This window comes from Mesocricetus auratus, unplaced genomic scaffold (genome assembly GCF_017639785.1).
Source record: "Mesocricetus auratus isolate SY011 unplaced genomic scaffold, BCM_Maur_2.0 Super-Scaffold_100009, whole genome shotgun sequence".
Lineage (NCBI taxonomy): Eukaryota > Metazoa > Chordata > Mammalia > Rodentia > Cricetidae > Mesocricetus > Mesocricetus auratus.
Window position 1 is genome coordinate 16,648,985 of NW_024429193.1, and position 12,733 is coordinate 16,661,717.

A 12,733-nucleotide genomic window follows, 5' to 3' on the forward strand; every position below is an offset into this window, starting at 1 on the left:
CTGAGGATGCTATCCCCATCCCAGTGGGGTCCAGCCCACCATGAGAATGCCAAGGCTCTGGTACTGGACCACCTCCATCCACAGGAAGAGGAGAGCCACCAGAATATTGGGCCTGCTTGCACCCAATGGAAGGGAACATTGGGTCCGAATCCACCAGGAGAGGAAGAGGCTCCTTCTGCACCCACTGGAAGAAGGGATGGGAAGAAGACAATATAAAAACAAACTCACAAAAGAAAAACCAATATGACACCGCCAGAATTGAGACTTCATCATGGTGGATTTCTCCTGTGATGAATATGAAATGACCTCCTTCATCTCTTCTGATTGATTTTAGTTTAAAGTCTAATTTGTTAAATATTATGATTGCTACCCTCATTTGTTTCTTGGGTCCATTTGATTGGAAAATCTTTTCGCAACCCTTAACTCTGAAGCAGCATCTGTCTTTGAAGCAGTGGTGTGTTTCTTATATGCAGCAGAAGGATGGATTTTGTCTTTGAATCCATTCTGTTAGCCTTTGTCTTTTTTTCTCAATATATGTTTTTATTTAAATTAGAAATGTGAATGTTTCACATGTCAGTCCCAGGTCCCTCTCCCACCCCTCCTCCATTGTCCCTCCACAGGCCCCCAAGCGCCCCACCCAATCCCCACATCATTCCCCAGGGAGAGTGAGGCCCTCCTTGGAGGGATCTCCAAAGTCTGTCATTTCATCCAGGGCAGGACCTAAGCTCTTCCCCATGTGTCCAGGATGAGAGAGCATCCATCTATTTGGAATGGGCTCCCAAAGATCATTCATACACCATGGTCTACTACCCAAGGCCCAGTGATTTCTGTGGCCTCCTCACTGACACTACATTCATGGAGTCTAGATCAGTTCCCTGTTGGCCTCTCAGCCATCAGTCTGGGATTCAAGAGCTCCCCCTTATCCGGTAAGCTGTCTTAGTGAGTTTCACCATCATGGTCTTGACCCCTTTGCTCATCACTCCTCCATCTCTGTCACTAGGTTCCAGGAGTTCAGTTCAGTGTTTAGCTGTAGGTATCTGTCTCTGCTTCCATCAGTCACTGGATGAAGGTTCTAGGATCACTTCTCGGCCTTTTGGCTAAGATCGAGTGTAGTATCTGTTCTTATCAGATGAGCAATTTAAATAGCCCTAGAATCCCTAATGAAATAGAAGCATTCATCAAAAATCTCCCAACCAAAAAAAGGCCTAGGACCAGATGGTCTCAGTGTAGAATTCTACCAGAAATTCAAAGAATGGCTAATACCAATTCTCCTAAAAGTATGCTATGCAATAGAAGCAGAAGGGTCATTGCCAAGACACACTAAGAAAGACAACTTCATGTCAATATCCCTCAGGAATATCTATGCAAAAATACTCAATAAAATATTGGCATTTTGAATCCAAGAACACATCATAAAAATTATGCACTATGATCAAGTAGGCATCATCCAAGGGATGCAGGGATGGTTCAACATATGAAAATCCAGCCGAGCGGTGGTGGCACACACCTTTAATCCCAGCACTCAGTAGACAGAGGCAGGCGGATCTCTGTGAGTTTGAGGAGGCCAGGCTGAACCGACAGCCTCCAAAACAATACAGAGAAATCCTGTCTCGTAAAACCAAAAAAAAAAAAGAAAAAGAAAAAGAAAATCCATCAGTGTAATCCAAACAAACTGAGAAACAAAAAAATCACATGATCATCTCACTAGATGCAGAAAAAGCCTTTGACAAAATCCAACACCCCTTCATGATAAAGGTCTTGGAGAGATCCGGAATAACAAGAACATACCTAAACATAATAAAAGCAATATACAGTAAACCAACAGCCAACATCAAACTAAATGGAGAGAAACTCAACACGATTCCTCTAAAATCAGGAACAAGACATGGCTGGCCCCTGTCTCCATATCTCTTCAATATTGTTCTTGAAGTTCTAGCTACAGCAATAAAACAACAGAAGGAGAACAAATTACAAAAGAACAAGTCAAACTTTCACTATTTGCAGATGACATGATAGTTTAAATAAGTAATCTGAAAAACTCTACTCTGGAACTCCTACAGTTGATAAACACATTCAGCAAAATGGCAGGATACAAGATGAACTCAAAAAAATCAGTAGCCCTACTATATACAGACCATAAAAGGGCTGAGAACGAAATCAGAAAAACATCACCTTTGTAATTACCACAAACAACATAAAATATCTTGGGGTACCACTAACCATACAAGTGAAAGACCTTTATCACAAGAATTTTGAATCTTTAAAGAAAGAAATTAAAAAAGATACCAGAAAATGGAAAGGTCTCCCATGCTTTTGGATAGCTAGAATCAACATAGTAAGCATGGCGATCTTGCCAAAAGCAATCTACAGATGCAATGTACTCCCTATCAAAATCCCATCACAATTCTTCACAGACCTTGAAAGAACAATTCTCAACTTTATATAGAAAAGCAAAAGACCCAGGATAGCCAAAACAACTGTGAACAATAAAGGAACATCCAGAGGCATCCCCATCCCTGACTTTAAGCTCTAATATAGAGCTACAGTCCTGAAAACAGCTTGGTATTGGCACAAAAATAGACAGGTAGACCAATGGAATCGAATTGAAAGCCCTGATATTAACCCACACACCTATGAACACCTGATTTTTGACAAAGAAGCTAAAATTTTACAATGGAAACAAGAAAGCATCTTCAACAAATGGTGCTGGCATAACTGGATGCTAGCATGTAGAAGACTGCAGATAAATCCATATCTATCATCATGCACAAAACTTAAGCCCAATGCATCAAAGACCTCAACATAAATCCAGCCACACTGAACCTCTTAGAAGAGAAGGTAGGTAGTACCCTTGAACCAATTGGTACAGGAGACAGCTTCCTGAATATAACACCAGTAGATGCACATTCATACAACAATGACATCTGTTCAACCATGTTCATAGCAGCATTGTTTGTAATAGCCAGAACCTGGAAGCAACCTAGATGCCCCTCAACTGAAGAATGGATGGAAAAATGTGGTATATTTACACAATGGAGTACTACTCGGCGGGAAAAAAAAACAATGGAATGTTAAGAGAAGCTTTTTCTTTGCTAGCCGCTTTGGTTTATTCCCCGCCAGCCGCCTGGGCTCTAGAGCCGCATGAGTCCCAAATAAACACACAGGAGGCTATATTCATTATGAAGCTGTTGGCCTTGCTTGTCTCTTACTGGCTAGCTCTGCTTTAAGTAATTACTCCATAATTGTTAATCTAAGTATGTCTCTTACCGGAGAATAGTTCTGGGCTCCTACCCCCATGGCGGTTACATGTTGACTCTCTTGTCTTTCTCTTTCCCAGAATCCTCCTCGACTCCTAGTCCCTCCTATCTAGGTTTTCTATAGGCTCAACAGTACTTTATTGACAAATAACAGGACTTCCCCAACAATGGAATCTTGAAATTTGCAGGCAAATGAATGGAACTACTACCTGAGCAAGGTAACCCAGTCACAAAGAGCAAAAATGGTACGCACTCACTCATATATGGATTTTAGACATAGGGCAAAGGAGTACCAGCCTACAATCCACACCGCCAGAGAAGCTAGGAAACAAGGAGGATTCTAAGAGAGACAGACATATATGGTCTCCTGGAGAAGAGGAAAGGGACAAGATCTCCTGAACTAATTTGGAGGGAGGGGAGGGAGTTAGAAGAAAGAGAAGGGGAGAAGAAGAGGTGAGAGGAGAACAGGAGAGAGCAGGAGGATTGAGTCAGGGGAAGAATAGAGAAGAGTAAGAAAAGAGATACCATAATAGAGGGAGCCATTTTAGGTATAAAGAGAAATCTGGCACTAGGGAAATGTCCAGAGATCTACAAGGTTGACCCCAACTAATAATAATCTAAGCAAGCTGGAGAAACCCACAGAAACATCTGACCTGAACAAGGGGTTACTCATGGACCTCAGACTGATAGCTGGGAAACCAGCATATGACTGTTCCAGACCCCCTGAATGTGGATGTCAGTTTGGACATCTGGTTAATCTATAGGGTCTCTAGTAGTGGATCAGCATTTATACAAATGGACTTTGGGAGCCCATTCCACATAGAGGGATATTCTCTCAGCGTGGACACATGGGGAGGGTCTAGGCCCTGCTCCAAATGATATGACAGACTTGGAAGATTCCCCCATAGAAGGTCTCACCCTCCCTGGGGAGCAGAAAGGGGTTGTGATGGGAGAGGGGGGGCAGGGGAGGAGGGGAGGGAGAGGGAACTGGGATTGACATGTAAAACAAGCTTGTTTATAACTTAAATTCAAAAGGGGGAAATTATAATAAAGTAAAAAATAAAAAGGGAACCACAGTATGTGTTTGTAACCGTATACTGTTTGATGCAGTTTGGAATGTCACATCTCCCCTCAAGGATAATGATATGAACCAAGTGCTACTCTTTTGAGCAAATCTCAAGTAATGAAGTGGATTAAAATAATCTAAAAATAGGTCTACAAAATAACTGTGCTTTGGGTCCCCGCTGCTGCCCATGCGTCCTGGGGCACTATGGTAGCTGCTTTGGGGAGCCCTTCTCTGGATGGTGGGATCCATGATTGCCGTGATGGGCTGGGGGGGATTCTGCGGCCGGTGGTGTGTGCAGACTCCAGCAGGACAGAGGGGCCACCTGCAGTCAGGTGTTGAAGACAGATGTCAGCCGGGAGGAGTGCTGTGCTACCAGCAACATCAGCACAGTGTAGTCCAAGTTCACTCACCCAGACAATAAAAGCAGCCTGCTGGGGTTTCTGGGCCTCGTCCACTGCCTCTCATGCAAAGATTCCTGCGACAGAGTGGAATGCGGGCCCAGCCAGGGGTGCTGCATGGTGGGAGACCATGCGCACTGTGCGTGCACATCAGATTGCTAGGGACCTCACTGGGGCTTGCAGGTCTGCGGCTCTGATGGCGCCACCTACCGGGACGAGTGCGTGTTACGTTCGGAGGCGACTCCCAAAGGCCCTGCGCTCATGTAGTTTGCCTGTGCTCCTGATTGTGCCTTGTGAACCAGACTGGCAATGCGCACTGCGTGGTGTGTCGCGCCGTGCCCTTCCCGGTGCCTTCCAGTCTCGGCCAGGATCTCTGTGGCAACAACAATGTTACCTATATCTCCTCGCGTCTCCTGCGCCAGGCCACCTGCTTCCTGGGCGGCTCCACTGGGGTTCACCACGTGGGCATCTGCGCGGATGCCCCCAAAATACCACCAGAGGAGGAAGAGAACTTGCTGGGAGCTGCGGCAGCTGGGCCTGGTATTTGAGGCCGTCCCAATTTTATTTATTGTCACAAAAAAAGATTCTGATTTATGTCACATGGACGTTCCCCAAACCTGGCCTGGAACCTCTAGGATCCTGAGCACGTATCACAAGGACTGAAGGGAGATATTTTACAACAGTTGGTATGTACCATCATCAGGTACTGGGATCAAGTTAGGACCCCAGACACCTGCTGCCTAGGGAGAGCAGCTTCATGGAGACTCCTGCCTTGATCTCTCCGCCTGCTTTCCAGACTGGAGTCGAGTCTCAGGGCACAGGTGATAATAGTGTGTCCTCTTCAACTGCTGTTCACACTGGGCCTCCCGGCCTCAGGCCAGGACCAGTCAGGGTCAACCCAGAGAAACACTGGGTTCCTCCGTGTTCACTCACACCACTTAGGGTGGTGGGACCCTGGCTGACTAGCAGGCCCAGGGTAGTCTGTGGACACCAGGACTCACTGTGCCCAGAGTACCCCAGACACCCTAGTGCCTACTTCTCTGTCCTGGGGACACCAGAATCAGCTTTTATCCAGTCCCCAGTCAGCCGCACTCATCACCAAGCCTTGCAACCGGTGGTAACACCAGCCAGGTGCTCTTTGGGGCGTGATCCTTCACTCTGATAGCTGCTACTGAAAATTACCCACATGTGCCTTCAAGGAGACCCAAAAGAATGAGGAGCCGCAATTCAGTAGTTAGAATGCCTGCCCAGCATACACAAAGCCCTGGACTCCATCCCCAGCATGACATACGACAGACATGTTGGCACTTGCCTGTCATCCCAGCACTCGATAGAGGCAGAAGGATCAGGAGTTCAAAGTCATCCTTGACTGTATGGTGAGTTCAAGACCAGCCTCGGCTACATGAGACCTTACCTCTAAAAAACTTGAAAAGGAAGACAAAATGTTAGACCATAAACAGAGGGCCATAGGAGGGTGCACAGCCCTCCGTTTGGTGGGCAAGGGGTTTCCAGGGTCTTTTCTATCGTCCTCCCTTGAGTCCTTAGCTGTGCCTTTCTTATAATGTCCCCCAAAAAAATGTCCTTAACAGGCAGCCTAGGCAGCATCTCCCACCCTGGGCTTCTGCCTCACCAAAGAAATAAAAGATGGTAACTTAAAAAATAGCTGTGCTTTACCAAGAAGAAGTAGCCTTTCCTTAACAGACCTTCAACAAAGCCCTGCCACCTCCACCTGACTTCAGGGGCTCAGCATTCTTGGGTCCCTACCTTTCCTCTGTCCGTTTTTAAATGTCTTTTCTGTTGAGAGCTTTCATCTTCTCGGATTAGTTTATTTTTGACTGTATTTTGAAGCTCTGGGGGGAAAATGAACCACCACCATCCCTCTTTCTTTCACAAAGAATTCAGCAATTTACTCTAGACTCCAGTATTCTCATCTGAGGCCATTCATGTGGCCCCTTCTGACAACTCCGTTAGGAATGATGGCAAAAATAATTTCACTGTCATGACTTGTGACAGCTATGGTAAACTATCCTAAAAGGATGGTCTTCACTAAGGAAATGCCGCGCATGTTGAAGAAAAGCATATTATCCATGCTAATGTTAATTTCAGAGCGCAGGAGACAATACGTAGCTGCCAGGAGGCACAATTCTCTGAGCATCACTCAATCATCCTCAGAGAAAGTCCATCAGCATGAGACGTCATTCCATCTTCTGGGGGGTTGGTTTTTAATTTCTTTCTTTGGTTTTCAAATTTTTAGTTTCTAGGTATTTCACTTTCTTAATTATGTCTATGCCAGCATATTTAAGTCTATTTTAAATGTGTTTTTTCTAATTTTTAACAATACGATTTTGTATCCTGTAGTGTCACTGGAAGTGTTTAGCATCCTAAGTTTTCTGGTGGAGTCTTTACAGTCTCTTATGCATAGAATCATATCATTGGTAAATAAAGACACTTGAACTCTTCAGTTTATATCTGTATCCCTTTTATTTCCTTCTCTTGTTGCTGTAGCTAAGACTTCAAGAACTATAATGAGAGTAGAGAAAGTCAATACTCTTTCTTGTCATATATAGCCTTTATTGTGTTGTGTTCCATTCCTAGATTCTTATGGAAGTTTATCATATGTTTTATCATGTTACATTTTGTCAAAATCCTTTTGTGCATCTATTGAGATGATCGTGTAACTTCTGTTATTGAATTCATTTATAAACTATGTGGCATTAATTCGCATATGTTGAACTCACTCTTGTACACCTGAGGTTTCTGTGGTAGAGAAATTCAGAGAGTTGAGGATGTAGACCAGCCTCCTGGCAATTGTCAGGGAAGAAGTGGAGTTGGAATGTCAGGTTGATCCAGGAGATAATGACAACCCTAGCTGGAATCTTGACTCTAGCCTGTGGGAGAATCTGAAGCAATAGCCACCCACAGTATTAGAAGTCAGTTGTTTCTCAATTAGTCATCAGTTATTTCCAAAAAACCTTTTTCCAAATCTTTGATATCAGTTTCTCAAGCTCATTAGAGTCCAGGTCTGGCTTAGTGTGTCCTTTGTTTCAGATTCATTGTTGTGGGTGGCTATTGTCTGGGATCTTGTATTTGTATAACTTATATTATATATGAAGTATCATTTAATGTTTCACTTCATTCAAAGTTTGAAGGTACAGTATAATATTTTGCATATATACCTAGGAATAGAATAAAATGATCAGATAATGTGAATTTGTTCATGTTATGGTGCAGTGTGATTTTCCAAGTCAATGCTCCCACAATAATGAACAGGAATTCACGATGCATCACATTATTACCATTATGTAATGCAGTTTTACAATGTTATCACTCTGAGGAATTCATAGTTTTAATTGGAGATTTATTTTGTCTTTTTTGAGAATGAATTATAGTTAGGGAAGTGAAACCCCTTTTCTTGTCATTGCTTTTTTGGATATGTCTATTCAAGACACTTCAGTTGAAGATTAATTTAACCAAATGTTCTTAATATGAGATATGTGTATTCTACAAATTGTTGTGTGCCCTTTCATTTTCTTAATGGTGTTTTACGATGAATAGGAGTTTTTAATATTAATCTGATTAAACCAATGGGTTCTTTGTTGACATCTAATGATTTCTCTGCTACTTTCCATCTGAAAAGACCTGAAAATAATGTCAACCATTTTTGAAAATGCTTTGTCATTCACATGTTTAAAAATCTACAATCTGTTAAATTGATTTCTATGCATGTCAGTAATGGTAAAATGAGTTTTATCAGTCTTGAGTGCAGATGTAAATTGACCTAGCATCACTTATTGAGAAGAGTATTCTTCCTTCCAGCCGCAATGTATTGAATCTTCATATATGTGGAGCCTGTGTGTGGGCGTTTATCTCATTGTGCTTGCAACCACATTATCCTGTGTTAGTTACCTGTTTAGTTAGTTAGTTTGTTCTTGTTTGAAATCACTAACACGATTTGTGATCGTTTGTATTCCCGTGTTGTCTTGGTTGGGGTTCCTATTGCTGTGCTGAAATACCATGAACAAAATGCAAGTTGGGGAGGATAAAATTTATTTGACTTATATATCCAAAGACACAGTCTACTGAGGAAGCCAAGATAGGAATTCAAACAGGGCAGGAACCTGGACACAGGAGCTGATGCATAGGTCATGGAGGGGTGCTTCTTACTGGCTTGCTCCTAATGGTTTGTTTAACCTGCTTTCTTATAGAACCAGTAACCACCAGTACAGGGATGGCACCACCCACAATGGCTGGCCCTCCCCAATCAGTCACTAATTAAGAAAATCTCCTACAGGCTTGCCTACAGCCCCATCTTATGTAAGCATTTTTTTCAGTTGAGGGTTCCTCCTTTCAGATGACCTTAGCTCATATTATTGACATAAAACCTTTCAGAACAACTGTGAATTTTATGAGCTGATTGATTTCCTCCAAAATAGTCACTGGAATTTTGCTTGCTATTGCATTGAAAGTGAAGGTGAATGTGCACAGAAATGTCATATTAAAAATAAACGAATGTCATAATACATTTTCTAGATAGGTCTATTTTTGACTCTCTTAAGTTCGGGCATAATTATCAATATATAGTTCTAGAAATTTTAGCAGATTTAACATGGAGTAAATTTTGAGTAAACTTGCCAAATGCAACTATATACAAGGTACACATTTCATAAATCTACAGCTTCATAAATTTTCACAAACATAACACACTATCAGAAATGAAATAAAAAGGTGGAGCATGCCAGGGCTCTTCTCACGTCCATGTCTAGGATCCACTACCTCTGCTTTGCCCCCTCAATAAAAACAAAACAACCCGTTGAGAAAACCATACAGCGAGTGCTGTCTAATGACTAGTATCTTTATTCTGTATCACTCTGTGGGACTTTGTCTATCTCTTCTTCATGTAGCAGAAGTGTAGTGAAACTATAGTTGGGTAACAAAGCAAATTTCATATCTTGGCTATTTTGTGTCTTTTGGTTTGTTATGACAAAGTGATGTCATGTGTCACACACATATGTTTTAAATATTCTAATTGCATGTGGTTATATGTGTTACATTGGTTATGTGTATGTTTATTATTATTTTACCACTATTAAAATAATATTTACATTTGCTTATTGAAACTAATGCCAGTTGTTTCTGTTTTTGTTTTTATTTCTCATCTTGTGTTTTCATTATTTGTAGATCACTCACAGTTTTCCATAGTGTGTCAGCATCAGCTCATCCTCCTGTGTCCGTGCTCACGACTGTCCTGTGATGCCAGGACCTGGGTCTCTCAGCTCATCCTCTGCGACCCCCGGGAAGGGGCCCCCGACCCGCAGGGGTGAGGTGATGAGGGTCGCTACTAATTTGGTGGGCCTTCATGAGCAGATCCGATCTGGAAAGTGAACTTCAAGAGGTTAATGGAATCAGGCTCAAGACAACGTTCGCTGAAAGAGCCTTTATTTTCTGGGGCGCGCTGGAACTTATAGAGGAAGGACCTCAGGGGGTGGTACAAGCATGTCAATCAAGTCTCAATTCAAATATACACCAAATACAAAAAGACAAAGCTGTAGTTTTCCATCAGTCATTAGTTGCATTCCACAAATGCTTGTCAGCGTAAGTCAGGTGCAGGAATTAGGGAGGGGTAGGGAGTATACAACAGAACACTTTAATCTTTTGTTAACAAAGACAATTACTCTGTAAGGGTACTTCCCCCTGGCTGGGCGGGTGGGCTGCCCTGTGTAAATTTAACTTTTATGGTTAGCCTTTTCCTTTGTCTCAAGGGCATGTGTGCTCGCAGTCACGTAGGCAGAAGGCCAAGGAATGGTTGACAGACTCCATTTTGTTCAAGGTTCTAGCAGTCCCCAACAATCCTCTTAGACCAGTGCTCACCACTGTCATGTGACGTCAGGAGCCGAGTCTCCAGGGATTTCTGCCAGAACGCAAAGACTCTGGTGAGAAACTTCTTTTTTCAGCTGTCAGTTTCACCCTGTGCTTGTCTATAGAGTCGATACAATTACAGAGGCCTGCATTTCTGAGATGGGTGGCAACTCCCTTTCCTAAGATTCCACCCTCAGGGATCCCTTTAACAGACTTACTTTCCATGGAGTCACTCACTTCCTAAGAAAGCACAGCCTCTGACTGGAGCATGCAGTCTGAGTGCATGGCCTGAGGCGAAAAGACAGATTGATGGCTCCTTGCATCTTCCTGTGGTGCTTGAGTGAACTCGGAGGTAGACTGAGAAGCTGTCCGAGCCCAGGCTGAGCTCTGCAGTTGCAGCAGGGCTGTTGCTGCCTTCATGAGTGTGGCGGCCCCTGGGTTTGACGACAGTGACTTAAATGGACTCTCTCCTTTGCCTTTTTCTCCCTCCCTTTTCTATCTTATTGTGCTTTTTTTTTTTTTTGACAGAGAATGGAATCATTTAATTCTTTGTGTTTGCTTCTCTACTCGTTCATGTAACTCACTTATTTGTAACAGGCTTTCACTATGTAGCCATGGCTGTCCTGGAACTTGCCATGTAGACTAGGCTGACCCTAAACCCATAGAGATCTGCTTGCCTCTGTCTCCCAAGTGCTGGGATTAAAGATAGGCACTACCACACCAGGCTAATTCACCTTCTAAATGACTGAGAAGGCTCAAGTAGTTTCCTTCACCTAAGAAACAGACCGATGTTTTAATTTTTCTCAAGGGAGTGGCAAATGGAGAGAGCCTTTCAGACAGCACTGCGGTTGCTGCAACCAGAAGTCATCTTCATTTTGGGGGACATCTTTGATGAAGGGAAGTGGAGTACCGCCCAGGTAGGATCTGGGTTCTAATTCTGCTTCAAAGAATTAACTTCAGCAGCCCAGACAGTCTGTGAAGTTCTAGAGGCTTGGGCTGCAAGTTTTTCTGAATTCTGATCTTGGGAATGCATGGTTCTATGGCCAGGGATGTCACTCACTAGTTGAGTGGGTACTTAGCATGGGTGGGGCCCTCAGTTTGGTCCCTAGCTCCCAAATATAGTCTATCTTGAAGATCCTTAGGGTTTTCTCCCAATGCCAGTCTTGCATTAGGTTGTCTAATCTTTTATTATCTATGTAGGAAATATGTTGTTAGGCTGACATCATTTATATAGTTGGAGAACAGCCCTATAACCTGAGTAAACAGGTAAGGCGGTGCTAATTCTCCTTTACTGGGATTACAGGATACATGCTAAGATGGACATTTAACTCCATACGCTTCTTTTCTTCCTTTGGTGGCAGGGGGGATTGAACCCTGGCTCTTGTTCTTGCTAGGCAAGCACTTCACCACTGAGCTACGGTCCAGACCCTAATTTTATCCCCCTGTTCAACTGTACAGAAGGAGCTGCAGGTGTGGGTTCCCTGCACTCAGGGCCTGAGACCGCTGCTTGGTAAGGGGGTGATGTACATCTTTCCACAAAAGGAGAGAGCTGTCAGAGTGTTCTGCTTAATATGTTCTTAAGTGAGGAATGTTTTTCCTGCTGATTTAAATATGTACAGCCACTAATTTATTTTTAGAAAGGATTTTCAAAAAAATTCTTTGTAGCTTTCACATCATGCATCTGGATTCCATTCCTCTCCTGGTGGAATCCGCCCTCTGCACCCCCCCCAATGAAATAAAGTTAAAAAAAAAACCCAAAACTCCCAGAACAAAAACAACTAAACTAACATACAAACAAAACGAAACAAGACAAAACACCCTGTAGTGTGGCCCAGTGAGTCACACAGTATACCCTTTGGTCCGTATATCTTTGCTCGTATTGCAATGAGTCATTGGTCTGGTTCGAGGCCTCCGGCTTCTGCTACACCCTCAATACTGGGCCCTCACTGGGACTCCTCTTGGACATCCTGTTGCTGTCTTGTGTCATGAGATCCTGTAGCTTTGGATCTGCAGGTCTGGCCCCTTCACATGCTCCAGCAGTTTAGAAGGGATTTTTACTGGGAAATAATCACAAATCCATTTGCATTTTCTAGAACAGTCCAAAAGCTGTTCAAGTCTTAGGGGCTGGAAAGAGAGCTTAGTGGGTGAGGGTGCTT

The 12,733-nt window shown here is 43.2% G+C and overlaps 2 pseudogenes; both read left to right on the forward strand.

The window, feature by feature from the left end:
• The first annotated feature begins 1,077 nt into the window (after positions 1–1,077).
• On the forward strand, positions 1,078–1,190 carry LOC121142548 (annotated as a pseudogene).
• A 3,317-nt stretch (positions 1,191–4,507) lies between these two features.
• LOC101835096 lies at positions 4,508–5,269 on the forward strand (annotated as a pseudogene).
• Positions 5,270–12,733: the final 7,464 nt, after the last annotated feature.